Below are 17,678 nucleotides of genomic sequence, written 5' to 3'. Positions count from 1 at the left end.
TATCAAGGGGATGCTATTCTAAAATTTACACGAAAATGGTTTTCAGAGCTTGTTGTCTGGGATAATATTAGCTGTCTTCGATTCGCCATTTCTCTGCTCTTTTGTCAAAAAGTTTACATGTGAAAGCAACAACAAAGTTATCGAGTTTAATTGAAGCAAGAGAGTATGAAGATACCTCATTAAATTGGATAGCCGCTATCTTCAATGCTACCAAGCTTTGTTTTGCATATTGAATAAATTGATACTAATTTGCACAAAGCCTTTAACACTTATTTCCGAATAAAGCAAGGAAAATGTGAAGAAAAAAGGTTACAATTTTAAAATTTGTAAAAATCTTTCAATACAAGTAAATTGAACTTTAACAAATTAAATTAGATATTCCGCAGAGAAAGAGTCGAAAAAAACGATGTTCACTTCGCAGGTTAACGATGACGGCGGACGATCGAAAAGTTGCACACAGGAGCTTTTGTATCAAAAATGTTGACTTGGCGCTCAGGCCTGTGGACGAAACGAATGATATATAGCGAATGAGAATAGTATGTTGTGTTGTCCTGTGTGGTGTCATCTGGTGCGGTCTCATCTGGTGTGGGGTGAAATTCCTTGAGTGTTCACAGGTGTGGTGAGTTTCATTAAGGTGTGTCAGTTTTTCCCGAGTAGAGCGGTGCACTTGGAGGAGGGAGTTAAAACTCATTTAAACATCCTGGGCCCCCTAGGCGAATATTTTGCCTAGTATTACACGTATTATATTGCATGTATTTCGGCGTACTGCTGGTTGAGTAGTCGAGGGCGCGGCATACATGGTGATAAAGTTATATCCATATTTACCTGTATGGGCAGAACGCATATTCGGTATGCATTTTGCTGTGCGTGCAAAAGATATATAACTTAATTTTGCGGGTTTTGAGGTTGTATGTGCTTTTCATAGTTATTGTATTGCGGTTGTTTCTTTTATAATTTTATTATCTGTATTGTTTGTTTAAAATTTCTTTACCATCGGTTTATTACGGTTAGCGACTCCACGCCTGGCTCAGATATGGCCAGAATGGGTGCTCCTTTTAAACCTTGAAGAGGGATCTTGCGAGAGTGAGATTTGTGATTTTCACTCACTTTTTTGAAGTGAGATATACAACTTTTACAAGTGTTTCCCATAAACTACCCGTTTGATGAGCGCTTAGTTAGTTGCGATAAGTGCGGCATTTGCTTTTTCTAAGTCTGGGTGCGACACTGTGTCACATTATAAATATGGTGATCCCTTAACTTTATTTTTGAAGTTTTATACATTATAAAAATGTTGTCAACTATCAGGCACTATAGAGGTGTCGATTTTTCGGCTTTCTTAGGACAATTTTGTTATATGTTGTGTTAAGTGCGATTTTAGCAAGTAGTAGCGCGCCACATAACTCAAGATTTTTGAAGCAGGATTTTTGTATCATTATTGGCTGGAGCCATCCTGCGGAGTCGAAAAGTTACATATTTGTGTTTTTAAACCTGATCTTTTCAGAAAGGACTCTGAATTGATTTTTTCTGCCAATTTGTGGAGTGTTGGAACGTTGGGAATTTAGTGGTAGTCGTATGACGAACCGGCCATTATTTGATCGAGTAGTTGTGGCTTTGTAGAAGTCTTTACAATACTGATCTTCTTGGGTTGTAATTGATATCAGGGGGCGTTTTTCTAACTCCCGAAGTTTCCTTAATTGTGAATGAAGGTATTCTTTAGAGTATTCGTCAACTTGAGTTGTTGTTGTGGAAACTAGTTCTGTAATGTATGAGCCACTATAGTAAGATAGGTGTCGATATTTCGACTTTCTAGGACAACTATTCTGCGAACAATATTATGTATGGGCGTGGGCGATTGCGGCCAAGAATCGGGAGATTCGAATATCGTTTAGATTATTTGAGAATTGTGATTAGGATTTTCGGTTGTATCATAATTGGCGAAATCCATCCTGCGGGGTCGAAATTATTATTGCGAATAATGCGGATATTGACTCAGTACGATATGAAAACTAGTCAGATATTGCATTCTAGTGGATCCCCTGTATTTTTATATTGTTGGAAATTATTTTCTTTTGGTATATTTAGTTATATATTTGGATGATTTAGTTGTTTTATAAATATTTGTGTTGTTAACACTAGGGGTGTCAGAAGAAGCTCTGACTTGGTTTCTTGTGCCAATTTGTGGAGTGTTGGAAAGTTGTGGCTTTAGTGGTAGTCGTACGACGTACCGGCCATTATTTGATCGAGTAGTTGTGGCTTTGTGGAAGTCTTCACAATACTGATTTTCTGGGGTTGTAATTGATATGAGGTGGCATTTTTCTAACTCCCAAAATTTTTTCAATTGTGAATTGAGGTATTCGTTTGAGATTTCCTCAACTTGAGTGGTCATGGTGGTAACTGGTTCCGAAACTAGTCCACTTAGGATCCACCCAAAAATAGTGTTTTGTGCCAGAAGTGTATTTGAAATTTTCTCAATACCTTCGAGTATTATCTGTGGTATGAGATCGCTGCCTAATAGAAGGTCTATTTGAGCGGGAGTGTTGCAGTTGGGATCTGCTAGCTTTAGGTGTGAAACCTTTTGCCAATGCTTGCCATTTATGTGATAGCTTGGAAGCATATTTGTAAGTTGCGGTAAGACTATAGCTTCTGCTTGTATGTGCTTATCCGCTTGGGGGGAAATTAGGGTAATGGGGCAGATTTTATTTGAGTTTTGGACTACTCTTCCGCCCATTCCCGTGATTTCAAAATTGGCTAGTTTTGTTGGCAGTTGTAGCCTATTTTGAGCCCTAGACGCTATGAAAGATCGTTGTGATCCTTGGTCTATTAAGGCCCTAAGTTTAAACAGTTCTCCTCGGTGTTCGATGGAGATGACTGCTGTGGGTAGTAATACCCTATTTTGTATTTCGCTGTGTAGCGTTTGAGTTTTTTGTGCCTTTGAGCAACATGGTCTCTTTTGGCAATTTTTGGGATTTCGGTTTTTGGGATTTGTTGTTACCACTAAACCGGTGGTTATTTTTGTATAAGCGCTTCTTTGGGGTGATATGGGAAATTTGCTGTAATGAAGCATTGAGTGGTGTCTTTTGTGACAATATAAGCAATTGAACTTGCTTTTGCAATTTTTATACTTATGCGCATGTGACAAGCAATTTGTAGAAAGTCCTTTTGATCTGACCAAATTATTTCGTTCGTTAACTTTTAAGTTTTTAAACTTCTCGCAAGATTGTAGTTTATGCCCTCTCGTGCATAGTTCGCATGACGTATGATTATTTTGTTCGGATGTGAACGATTGAGATTTGTAAAAGCTTCTGTTTAATTTATTTTTGCTACTAGCTTGGGGTCTATTGAAGATTCTTTTTTGGTCGTGTTGTACATTTTTTGTTTTAATTAGCTTTTTGTCTACCCTTTCAGCGATTTCGTACTGGGTAGTTAGAAAGTCTTTCATTTGTAGCCACGTGGGGCATTTCTTTCGTGATGAGAGCGATTGCTCCCATAAAAGTAACGATTTTTCTGGTAATGCGGCAGTGCGTATGTAGTATAGGGTCCCAGCTGTCTGTGGGAATATTTTGTGTCGATAAAACCGACAAACAGTTTGAAACAGTGGATTGTAGTCTTATAAACTCTTCACTGGTTTCTTTTTGAATCTTAGGCAAGGTTATTAGTGTCGTTACTTGGTTATCGACCAATATTCTTTCATTTTCATATCTTGCTTTTAGAGCTTCCCAAGCCAAATTGAAATTGTCGTCATTAAGTGCGAACTGTTTGACTATTACGCCTGCTTGACCTTGCGTTTTGTATCGGAGGTGATACAATTTTTGCGCTTTTGATAATTTTGGATGGTTGATGTAAACGGCAGCGAACATGTCCCGGAAGGACGGCCATTCTTCATAACCTCCATAAAATATTTCTGTGTCACATGCGGGCACCTCGAGATGGATGCCTGAACTTGCCTCTTGATTTTGTACTTGTGGTAGCTCTACTCTCGGATGTGGAGTAGGTGCAATAGCTTTTATTAGCTTTAATTGATCAGAAATCATAGCTTTTGTTTCTTCGTACTGGTCTAAGCAGTTTACTTATAGTGCGTAAGCCGACGATTTAAAATCGTGTGGTAGATCTGAATTGTCATAATCTACTATGGCGTCATGAGCCGTTTGGAGACGAGTCCAAAAATAGTCAATATTTTGTTTTTTTTTATTTCCAATAACGATTCAGAGATGTCTTGAATCGGTGAAGATGAAAATCGAGTGCAGTATCGTGTTAATCTGTCACTCTCAGAAATGAATTTGGTGGCATACATATTTTTGCCTTTTATTTGCTTTGTGGTAACCTGTCTTGCGCGTGTAGCTTCTGCAGGTGTAATTTGTAATTGTAATTAATTAAAATTGTCTCAGTGTTAACTGATTTAAACGCAGCAATAAATGATAATTAATACCGAATACTCTTTTACGTATACTTGTATACCAGTTTTTTTCGGACTAGATAAATATTTAAATGCGAAATAAATTTTTTAATTTGTAAATTATTTTAAATATTTTGTTGTGAGTGTAATTTAAATTTTCTTAATTTTATTATTAAGAATCGCTCTTTTAATTTAACAATATTTTTTATGTCCTTATTGTTGATGTATTTAGGTACACCCTAATACACGGACTTGTTAGTATATATTTATGTGCTCGTGAAATTGGAAGCTCGTTGAAGAGATCAATGTGGTGTCATCTGGTGTGGGGTGAAATTCCTTGAGTGTTCACAGGTGTGGTGAGTTTCATTAAGGTGTGTCAGTTTTTCCCGAGCAGAGCGGTGCACTTGGAGGAGGGAGTTAAAACTCATTTAAACACATATTAAGACTTAAAGTTAATTATGGTAATATCCACTAAGAAAAATTCAAAACACTATTGGGCATGCGTTAGAAGACACGTCAGTGCTGCGTTGCACCACTAGTGCTGCCGGTTTGTTGAATCATCTGGTATAGTTTGTTCGATTCGCTGGAGAGTAACGCTTGACGAATCAAAAACAGTAATTCTATGCTAAATTTTGTGAAGACATCTCGCCAAACAAAAACATTTAACATATAAGGATTTGATTTCTAACAACTGAGGGACTAGTTCGCGTGTATACAGACAAACTGAGGGACATGGCTAAATCGACTCAGCTCGTCACTCTAATCATTTATATATATACATATTTATTCCAACAACTTCTTGCTTATGTCTCAATTGCTCTTAAGGGGTTAGGGGTAATCAGAATTTTCAAAAAACCATTTTTTTTTTTGCATTTTCGTCAAGTGTAATTTTTGAAAACATTTTCTGAAAATTTCAAGTGGATCCGATAATTACTTTTTGAGTTATTCGACAAATAACAAAGAGCTCGGGAACAGGTAGCCAGCGGCAGCTGCAAGAAACTTAAAATGCGTTTTTCTCAAAACTATGTTTTTCGAACTGGTGACAACTGTAACTCGAAAACCGCTTAGTAGATTTTAATGAAATTTATACAGCTTTTAGAATACATAATAAACTCTGGCCTGATCGAAGGATTTTTTTTCAAAAATTTTGATTTTCTAAAAATAATTAACCAATTACTTGATTTATTCCCAAAAATGTAGAAAAAAATTTTCCTGAGACCGCCATTTTATTTATTTTACATTAATTTTTGAAAAAACAAAAAAAACTTCGATCAGGCGCAGGATTATCTATTTATAAAACTAATTTTTTTCATCCGATTGATTTTAGATGAATCTCCAAAGATTTATGATTGTCACAGCAAGGACTTTTTTTTGGAACTGGGTCAACACAAAAAGGAAGGAAAAGTAAATTTTTTTTTTTTTAATTTTCGTGACTTTAAGTCAAAACATTGTATAATAATGCCATATTACAACTTTTTGCCATATTACTACATGATTTAATAGCAAAAAAATGACTGAAAATTCTTATTTTTTCGTACCTCTGACTACCCTTAACCCCTTAACACGACAGCACTCTAATTAGAACTGTGTGTGCTGCACAGTTTGGCAGCCCTTCTATAGTAAATCTTTGACAAACCATTGCTTCTAGAACATTCTGGCAACATTCGATTTGATTATGTTCTATCGTCACAATATGAAAGTACCATACGCATACGCATTGATTTGCAGAAGATGCAACCGCTCTTTTACAATTATTTGTTTATTGCTCATATAGTGTAGTCCATCGATTGTAGTACTCTTCCTCTGTGATAATTTCTAAGCCAACTATCGGTTAAGTCTCTGGTTATTTAACCAAGGGAGCTAGCAGAGGTGTGCATGTGTTAGTTTCAACGATAATTAGGGGAAACTTTAGTATATCGTCCCACGATTTTGGGGTTAAAAGGAGTATGGTTAAATAGAGGAAATTCTCCAGATCAAGAATATATATAATTCAGATATTTGCATTTTAAGTTGAAAATTTGACAAATTTTATCTTGCAATTTCTCGATTTATAGTTAACTTTTCTTTTATATTATGCACTTATTATACACTAACACTTCTCTACATTGTTTCTTCATATTAATTTTATATGAACTATTTTCATATTTGCTTTATATAAGCATTTTATTTTTTACACAATTTTTCGTTATATGCATAATAACAATTGGGTTCCATGTTGACAAATAATAAGTGTTGCCATATCCAAACGAATGAAAGCAATCAAAATAAATAAAAAATACCCTCTACAAAGTATTATGAAATAAATTTTGCATTTTAACAAAAGAAAAAGCTTTTCGGGCTTATAAGTATGTTTTATTGACCCTATTCGTTGCGTATGGGTGTTTTTTTTTTGGTTAGATTTCCTTTCTGCATTGGCGGCCTGGCCGATCCAATACCGGGGTGGTTCGCGTCCTACTTTTTTCTGCATTGGCAGCCTTCGGCCGTGCTTCAAAAAAATAACCCTGGCCGATCCAACGCGGGGTGGTCCTCATACCTTTCGCGTTCTACTGCTTTCGGCATTGGCTTCAAAAAAATAACCCCGGCCGATCCAATACCGTGATTTATCAAGGGAAGTTAACTAAATATTATAAATATTTATACTTGTATATATATATGCAAACGAGTTAAAACTAACAATAATAGAGGATTATACCCCAAATACATGAACCATGATTATTATATTCTCGCAACCTGATGCTACAGAGTATAATAGTTTTGTTCACCTAACGGTTGTTTGAATCACCTAAAACTAATCGAGTAAGATATAGGGTCATATATATATATAAATGATCAGGATGAAGAGACGAGTTGAAATCCGGGTGATTGTCTGTCCGTCCGTCCGTCCGTGCAAGCTCTAACTTGAGTAAAACTTGAGATATTTTTATGAAACTTGGTAGACATGTTTCTTGGTACCGTGAGACGGTTGGTATTGCAGATGGGCGTAATCGGATCACTGCTACGCCCACAAAACGCCATTAATTAAAAACAAATAAATTGCCATAACTAAGCTCAACAATAAGATACAAGACTGTTATTTGGTACACAGGACCACATTAGGGAGGGGCATCTGCAGTTAAAAATTTTGTTTTAAAAAGTAGGCGTGGTCTCGCCTCTAATAGGTTTAATGTGCATATCTCCTAAACCGCTAATGCTATAATAACAAAATTCACTAGAAGCAAATGTTTTTAGCACTTCTATTGACGGTGTGAAAATAGTTGAAATCGGGTGGCAACTCCGTCCACTCCCCATATAACGGTACTGTTAAAAACTACTAAAAGCGCGATAAATCAAGCACTGAACACGCCAGAGACATTAAATTTTATCTCTGAGATGGTATAAATTGGCTTTATAGGAACCGCGTTCAAAATTAGTCAGTGGGCGTGGCGCAGCCCACTTTTAGGTGAAAACCCATATCTTGAGATCTGCTCAACCGATTTCGAACAAATTCGGTGCATAACGTTCTTTTCATGTTTCTATGTCATAGTGCGAAAGTGGGCGAAATCGGACTACAACCACGCTTACTTCCCATGTAACACCATTTTCAATTCCATCTGATTCTTTCATTTTCCACTATGCAAATCAGGTAACAATGATTATATCGGGGTAAAACTTTGCGTGAATAATGCAATTAAAGTATGCCACCTTGCGGCTAAAAATTGTCTAAATCGAACCAAAACTGTTCAAACCCCTAAGTACTAAATATATGGACCCCATTGCCTATAGTTGACCTTCTACCGAAAATATCATTCAATCCACAAAGAAATCTCAAACGAGTATACCATTTGACTTTGCGAGAGTATAAAATGTTCGGTTACATCCGAACTTAGCCCTTCCTTACTTGTTTATATTGACTATGGTCTGAAACGGTACCTTCCGAGCAACTTTAGCTTACAAATTGTTTTTGATTAATAACTTTCGAATGGTTAAAGCATTCACATTCAAAGAATATTGCTTTTTAAGGGCGGAAGAGGTCACAAACGGATTTTCTCTCACCTGACTCAGGATTCGGCTTTAAAAAACCACACTGATTTTGGATTTTTTGCCTCTATTTTCTAGTTTATCTTTATAGTTTATTGCATTCGCAACCATTTTTGTTTAGCAGCCAACTATTCGAGCTATTTTCTTTTGGCTTTTTGATTGTAAACACAAAGTTTATATCAGTTTTCGGCATTCAGAACTGCAGTGCTTGGCTCCTCCCATTTTTATACCTAATTTATATGAAACAACAAAATTTATATTAAATGTATAAAATTAAAACCCTTTACTCGCGTTTTATTGAAAATTTTATCAAATAAAGTTTTTTACGCTTCGCAAAATGTTTATTTTAACGCACACGTCATTGCACAGTCAATAGCACACTTTCACTGATTTGCAAAAAATGAACTAGCAATTGACTTCAGAAATACTTGAATAATATTCAAAGACTAGATGCTATTACTTATCTATCGTTAGTTCGTAGAATATTAGGTGCACAAAAAACTTTTAAATGAAATAACATCGTCAGCGATTGTGTGGCTTTATTTTATCACACATCACTGTATATATATGTATATAGAAACAATGTAGAGAAGTTTTAGTGTACAAAAAGTGCATAATATAAAAGAAAAGTTAACTATAAATCGATAACTTGCAGAATAAAATTTGTAAAATTTTCAACTTAAATCAAATATCTCGAAAACTATAAGTTTCCGGCGGCTATAATTGTATATATTCTTAATCTGGAGAGTCTCCTCTATCCAACCATACCTCTTTTAACCCTGAAATCGTGGCAAGGATGAAATGATGCGAGACTCTTTCGAATCGAGAGAGAGCTGTCAAAACCCACATTTTTTATAACATTTGCCAATCATGCCACTGTCGAACCAAAATGGATTGGGTATTATAAAAAAAACGTGGGGGTATTTTGCATTTCGATATTATTTAAAAAAACATATAACATAAAAAAATAGCATATAAATAAAAAAAATTATAACAAAGAAACAATACAAGTCATAATAAAAGATCAAGAGAGAGTCTCGCATTATGTCATCCTTGATCGGGGGATGGTATACTAAAGCCGACCCGATAATTCTTTCAATAGATTGAAATTTCGGTACCCGGGACACGTTGGGTTTATTATATACAAATACATATTATAGTACGCAAATATATAAGCATTCATACACATTCATTCAAACTATGCAAACATACATACCAACAATACAAGTAAATATGTTCAGATATATACAAGGTGCGTTCCAAAGTAAACAGCACTTAAAAAAAAAGACAGAACAAATGGTTTTATCGGCAAAATCAATTAATTTTATTCAAAATAGTCTCCTTCTGCTTTAATACAGCTTTTTGCACGGTCCAAAAGCATGTCGAACGAGTGTTTTAGCTCGTTGTCCGGTATGGCCGCCAGTATGCCAGTGCAAGCCATTTGAATGGCCTCCACGTCTGCATGACGATTTCCTTTCATCGGCAAATGCATTTTTCCGAAAAGGTAGAAGTCTCACGGTGCCATATCAGGTGAATACGGGGAGTGGTTCATTGTTAAAATGTGATTTTTGGTCAAATAATCGGCCACAAGCGTCGATCGAAGAGACGGCGCATTATCGTGCAACAAACGCCAACTTCCATCTTCGCGATATTCCGGCCGAACAGTTCCATTCAAAAGTTTCACTAAGAATATTATGCCAAGCATTTCCCTACGACTAGAAAGTGTAGGTAGATTAATAAGTTTTAAACGACTAGTGTATGGAGGTAGACTTACCCTAGCATCACATCGGAAATGCGCTAAGGCGAAAAGTAAAAATTGCTTTTGAACCGACTCTAACTTGTCAGAATGGATTTGGTAGCTGGGGTTCCATACCACAGAGCCATATTCCAATATAGGTCTAACCAAAGTTGTATAAAGTCTTTTAGTAATATACGGATCTCTAAATTCTTTAGACCAACGTTTAACAAAACTGAGGACAGCTTTTGCTTTCAAGACCATGATATCAATATGAAGACTGAAATTAAGCTTAGGGTCCATATTAACTCCCAAATCAACATAGTTAAAAACTTGCTCTAGAATATGGTGTTTTATTACATAAGAAGAGGGGTGCACAGATCTACCGGAAAAGCACATCGTCTTACATTTATTGAGATTCAATGGCAAATCATTTCTATCACACCATGCAACCAAATTGTTTAAGTCTGTTTGCAACAGACACCTTTCCTCAGTAGAAGTATATGATTTAAAAAACTTTACGTCGTCAGCGTATAATAAAATTTTTGAGAATTCTATTACTGAAGAGATATCGTTAATAAACAACAAGAACAGAATCGGGCCAAGATGACTACCTTGCGGAACACCTGAAGAAACATTAATTGGATCTGAAGGTGTATCCTCAAATATCACTCGTTGTGTTCTATTATAAAGATAGGAAGATACCCATTGAAGGAATCTTGGCTGAAAGCCCAGCAGATCAAGTTTATGTATGAGAATCGAGCTTTATCGAAAGCTTTGCTAAAGTCTGTGTATATAACATCCTTATGCTTATGTTCCCTAAAACCCAATGATACATGGTTTACAAATTCAAGTAAGTTTGTTATTGTCGAATTTTCTTTACGAAATCCATGCTGAGATGAGGAAATTAACGGAGAAATCGAAAAGGTTATATGGTCAGTGATGATAGCTTCAAAAAGTTTAGGTATAACTGATAATTTTGCGATACCTCTATAGTTTTCAATGTTGGATCTAAATCCACTTTTATGCAAAGGCGTTACACTCGTAAATGACTGTGTCCATATTGAAGGAAATATACCGTGTTTAAGAGAGGAATTAAATATCCTTGTCAAAGGCAAATAAATATATTTGGCAATATTTTTTAGGAAGCATGAGGGTATCATGTCTGTGCCATAACTAAAAGATGGTTTTAACTTATTTAAATTAAATACGACGTCTTCTTCAGAAATAATTGGAGCGTTAATTAAAGTATTCGAACACAGCACTTGCTGATAAGAAAAAGTTTTGGAAGAATTATTACAGTAGTTTGACTTGAAAAATTCTGCAAACATATTGGATATAATATCATTGTCACTTGAAATGATAGATTTCTATTTCATTGCGGACGGAAATTTGGAAATCCTGCGTTTGGAGTTGACGAAATCATAAAACGATTTTGGATTACTTACAATATATTTTTTTACTTTATTTAAGTAATTATTATAAAATTTTTTCTTTAGGTCAAAATATTGTCGACGCAATAGAGAATATTTAGAATAGTCGACAAGTGAACCGGTTTTTTTAAAATGTTTAAAGGCTCGAGTTTTTCTGTTTTTCAATTTATATAACTCTTTCGAAAACCACGGACTTATACTTTTGCTTTTATTAACAATTACTATTGGAACATACTTTTCAAATAATTTCATAATAATGTTATTAAAATGAGAGACACTCAATTCAATGTCACCATTATAATTAGGCCATGTTATTGTAGAAAGTTCTGTATTTAACTTTTTAAAATTAGCTTTTGCAAAGTTAAACCGAGTACAGAAGCACGAAGTTTGATGATTATTATCCCGTACAATGCCTGAGATTTTGACAGATATTTCCAAAGCAGGATGATATGAGTCCTCTGGTAGAACAAGAGGATTACTCTGAATAACGGAACACTTTGCAGAGGTATCAACGTATACTAAATCTAAGCATTTACCAAATTTATTCGGAATCAAATTAATTTGGTTCAGACCCAACTCGGACATTTTTTCGAAAAACTCATTAAAACATGACCGATTGCAAATCGGCACGATATAGTCATCGAAAGGTTTCCACGAAGCACACGGTAAATCAAATCACCTAATACAATTATTGAATCTGCATTATTTGCCATCGAGGTAGCACTATTTATTAAAGAAGCATGCTGCATGTAAGATAAGTCCGAATGGGGTGGTATATAAGATAGGGTTAAATAAATAAAAAAAACTATTAACGTAGACTCTAATACATTTAAATTCAAATGAGTCGGTCCCTGAAACAAGAATATTTTCAGATGGGATTGAGGAATGTACGGCAAATAGAACACCTTCACCGATTCTGTTTAGTCGATCACATCTAAAAATTTGAAATTCGCTGTTTAAAATATCATTATCAAAAATAACCAAGTTTCTGTAAATCCAATAATATGGAAATTAAAATTGGAACTGTTCAAATACAAGTCAGTTAATTATGTATTAAGACCTCTAACATTTTGATAATAAATGCTTAGCGAATTTCTACCAATCAGTTTTTTATATCGGTGGTTGCTTTTGGTAATTTAACAATGTTTTCCTCAGTTTGACTTCTAAGTTTAGGTTTAAATTCGCGTACAAAAGCCCCAGGTGGCCAGAATGAACTATCTAAGATCTTTTTGAATGTTTCAAGAGATACGTCTATTTTAAACGATGATATACTTCTATCATAATTGTAGTTAAATTTACGTATATTGATATCATCGATTTTTAAACGAGACGAAATATAAGATTTAATGTCCTCCACCAAGGTATCTTTGGCAAGTCTCGAAATAAATATAGACTTTTTAGGTGGAATAACGATCAAATTATTAACTGATGCTACTAAGTTAATAGGGGGAGCCTCTGGAATTTTGAGACACTTATTACTATAAGACAGAGCTTTTGGGGAATTGAGCTCTTTGGAAGTTGACGGCTTATCACCTTGAGGGCAAGGAGAAGAGAGATTTATTAGGTCATTGGGAGGAGACGTTCTTTTCTGAACAGAAGAACTAAGTGTTACTTCATCGGAAGGACGTTTACGCTTAGGAGCAGGTTTAGAGGATTCGTGAGAATTATTCAGACACTTAAAAGATTTGAACAATTTTTCATAGTGCCTAAATTTTTCAGTGAGGGTTACAAGATCACGACCGATTTCGTTAAAGCCATTGCGTGTCTCCCTATAAACTTTAAATAGATCGATTTCAATAGATCTACAATTTAAACAGGACCAACGCAATCCCTTACAGTCGAGAATAGAATCTAAGATTCTACCAGTCAGTCCAGCACATTTAATATGGGCAAGCCCATCACAAAGCCAGCATGAAACGTAGCGATCTGACTCGCCTTTAATGTTACAATTGGGGAAGTTACAAGACATAATAAACCACAAGAATGAAGATCAAATAAAAGAGTAAGTAGAACAAAATTTAATAGATAAATAATAAATTAGTGTGTTAATAAAATATTAATAATAATAAATTCAATTAAGAACAATTTTTTTTATCAAAGTTTAAAACCAAGACAATTTGAAAAAGCAATATAGCGAGCAGTTTTAGAAGCACTGTAACAAATAAAAAGCTAAACGCAACACAGCTGTGAATAAAGAAGTAAATAAGATAAACAAAGAGAGAAAATTGAGTAAAATATAACAAAATGAAACAAAAAGCTGACTCGGCACCAAAAATTGGAAAGTTTAAACTTATTAATACCGCACAAAACTTAAGAACATTTAATACTTATCATGAAACTGAGAGTTTAATCACAAAAATTGTATTAACACGGTAAAAAAATCAATTAAACTTCAAGAATTTTTTAAAAATAAAAAAACAAATATACACAGCTAAAAAATTACAGCTTAAGAGCTTGAAGTGTTGCCACTTTGGTAAAATAAGCAAACAGATTAATAGAAACCCAAGCAGACCTTTTTGTTCTGCGGTCTGTACCTCACTCAAATATTTTTATATTAAGCAAATTATAATGATTTAGATTTGCAAGATTTCCTCTTAGATTTATCCTCCGCGCGGTTGTCGACCGCTGCTTGTAATGTCGTGGTCTCAAGCTGCATTTGGGTTGGCTGAGTCATGAAATTGCAGACAGGCGTCATCCAGCGGAGGCTTGTACATTTCCCCATTTATCCCCTTATGATGGACTGTTTTATATGCAACCTCAGATGGAACAGCCATTGCTACGAGGTATCACGCGGTGGGTATAACGCGGTAGCGACCCCTGACTTTTAAACTCAATATGGAAGCCAACGAAGAGATGAAGCGAGCTGGGATAGAGGCCGCGCAAGAAGACAAGTAAAGAGGAGCTGAAGGCAGGCAACTGGTGCAGTGCCTCGGATCCAGCGTTTGCGAACCACTTTGAAGAGTCTATCCCTAAAAACAGACTTCGAATTTAGCTGAAAAGCTAACCGTAATGCACGTGGACGGCAAGCCGCCTACGTCCAAAGCAGCGGCAGCAGCTTGACTATCGTAACACGCTGGGACAAAAGAGCAGGAGCGGTGGAAAAAAGGGGAGATGAAGCTTTTAGAACTACTCTTATGGAGGATGGCCTCCAAGTCAAACGCACCCGTAAATTGCCAGAATTAAACAGACAACGAATTTCGTAGTTACTAGAATGTTCGAGTGGCGAAGTTCTGTTAAAGATCGACTACATAAGGGTTACCTTGTGCAGCCGACACAGTTCTAGTGCTGCCATGTAAAGAGCTAAGCAAATATAAGTAAGGCTGTAAGTTATCAGAACGCTGTGTGAAAACATTAAAATGGAGGTGGTGAACCGCACCAACATTCCATAGGTGCCTAAGGCGAAGATCATCATACCTCGGTGGGTACAAACAACCCAACCTACGTGAAAGAGTAAACTTATCAGCTTCCCTTCCTTACTGCTGAAAAACGTTGGACAATATCTTGGGCGTGCATATCAGGGCCGTAGCTTCTTCTGAAAGCTTGTCCAAAGCGCTACACGAATACACAAACTTGGAGTGTTCCTCGACTCTTCTGAAGCATTCAGTAACGTTTCTATGAAAATTATTCTGAGTCTATGGAGTCAATATGTGTTGATCTTACTATACACCGTTGGGTAAGAAGCCTCTTGACCTCTAGAAATATAGGAGTAGAATGTAACGAGATTAAAGTGACTGATAAAGTCTGTAGAAGCACTTCGTAGGGTGGTGTGCTATTTCCGCTCCTATAGATATTAGTGGTAGATAAAATGTTTGACGGCAAAGCGCCCAAGATAGTGACATTGGTAGACAACATTCCCATTTTTAAATTTCGGGACGACTACTATTGGTATAAAAATTTACATATACATAGAAACGTGTTGCATAATTTAGTGGCTAATGGCGGTTAAGCAGGCTGAGTCCTCCGAAAACGTGATTGATATTGGTAAACTCATGAATTTCATGGTAAGAAAGTTCAAAACGCGATGGAATAATCTACCGGGGAATAAAACTTAAAAGTCATGTGTAAAGAAATGTACGAAATTCCTACTGGTACTCGAAAGATGGGAATGTTGGAACATGGTTGGAATGCTCACTGGTCCCAATCTTATCGTGGTACATGCCCGCACAATGAGACTGACAGCTATAGAAGACAGCAGGAAATGTTAAGATCAAGTCAACAAGGAAACAATGGAACAACTCTTGTGCGCTTCTAGTATTTGGAGACGCCATGGTATGGGGCCACAGAGCCTGTTGAAATTCGCGTCAAGCGCAGGCATTCTAAAGGATGATCACTCCTCATTAACTATGTAAAATCTATTTGGCATCGTTAAGAACCAAAACTGATCAATGCATGGCTCATAGCATACCAGGCAAGCCTAGTAGATTCACAAATTATTTTTTTTTTAAATTAAATTTAGAAGATTACTACATTATATTAAATTTAATTGTTAGTGCTTGTCGTCTTCATAATATACATATGTATTAATTGAATATTGGAATTGACCAAGATGAAATTCTGAAAACAGTTTACAAGAAGATTCATATGAAGCTCACCAACAAACTATTAATAATAGAAGAGATTAATTATTCATTATTTCTAGCACCATAATTTAAAATGAATAAAAATATTTTATGAAGTTCCAAATAAATAAAATGCATCTTATTCACTTTCCATCTTCATAAAACTGAAGGAATTCACTATCTTTAAATTATGTTACATTATCACAAATTTATCTTATATTTAAATCCTTGTCCACTATATCCGGACCATTGTGAGACCAGAATGGACATGGACAGTTCTAAAGTTCGTACAGATCACGATATTTTAAATCACTTGTTGAGTTTTAAAACGGCAAAAAGGCCCCGTTAAATGACTTTCAGGTAAACATTTTTTGATTCGCTATTTCTCTGCTATTTCTCTGGTCGCTATCAAAATATAAGTTGCGACTACCTGAAACTCCAATGCATTGAAACCATTAACATGACATAACTACTACATATAAATGCAAGAACTCAAACTCTCTGGCAGTAATTAACATATCGCTCTTTGGTAATTAACATATCATTCAACAGATAATTGACTTGCAATGTATTATAGTTTTTTTATATTCGCTACTCTCCAACACTTGGTGAATCGAATTATAATGGAGAAAAGCGTGCAAGTGTTTTATTGAGATATTTGCTTGCTGTCTTCGAATCACCAAGCGTTGGAGAGGACTCAATCGAATAAATTATAATTTTTGTTCAAACAAACTGACAGTTACAACCCTGCGTTGACATGTTCACTGACACGCGCAATTCCCATTCCCTCCTTCTTTTCGTGACAAAAACGATATTTCGGGTCTTAGGTTTACTATACACAAATGTAATTTTTACAAGTCTCAATTAAAAAAAAAATGTATTTTAAATTTTAAGACCTTTTTTCATTTAAGTCATTAATGTTTAACTTGGTTTATAATGTGTAAAATTTGTTAGCACAGAAGAGGTATTAGCAAACTCTCTTGAATAAATTCATTTCGATAAATTTATTGTAGCGAGCACAGAAATGGCTAATGAAGATATAATTAAAATGCAGGAGTTTATTAAGATTCAAAAAACATTTACATTGATCAATGTTTGAACACGTTACAAGTCTCACTGAAGTGGCACATCGGTAAAAACGGCGGCTTATAGTTTGAATGTTTCAATATTTTTACACAGAAAAGATAGAGGACTTGGTTTATTCTTTGTATACAATTAATAGTAAGATGTCTTTGGGTATAGGAAAGATCGGTAACTGTATAGTCTTATTTTGACGCGAAGATAAAAAATCCGTGAGCGCAAAAAGAATTTTTGAAAATAATTTATGTATAATTTTATCAAAATATATTTAACATACATGTGAAAAAAAAAATACTGAAGAAATATAACTCTCACAATTTCTTTTACGTCGGGATCTGATGTTATAGACGAATAGAGGAGATCGTCCAATTACTTTCTGCACTGGCAGCCTTCGGCCGTGCTTCACAAAAATAACCCTGGTCGGTCCAACACCGGGGTGTCCATAGTTCTTTTGCACCGAA

The sequence above is a fragment of the Bactrocera oleae genome, chromosome 2, assembly GCF_042242935.1.
Source record: "Bactrocera oleae isolate idBacOlea1 chromosome 2, idBacOlea1, whole genome shotgun sequence".
NCBI classification, from domain to species: domain Eukaryota; kingdom Metazoa; phylum Arthropoda; class Insecta; order Diptera; family Tephritidae; genus Bactrocera; species Bactrocera oleae.
This window is presented reverse-complemented; position numbering follows the sequence as displayed.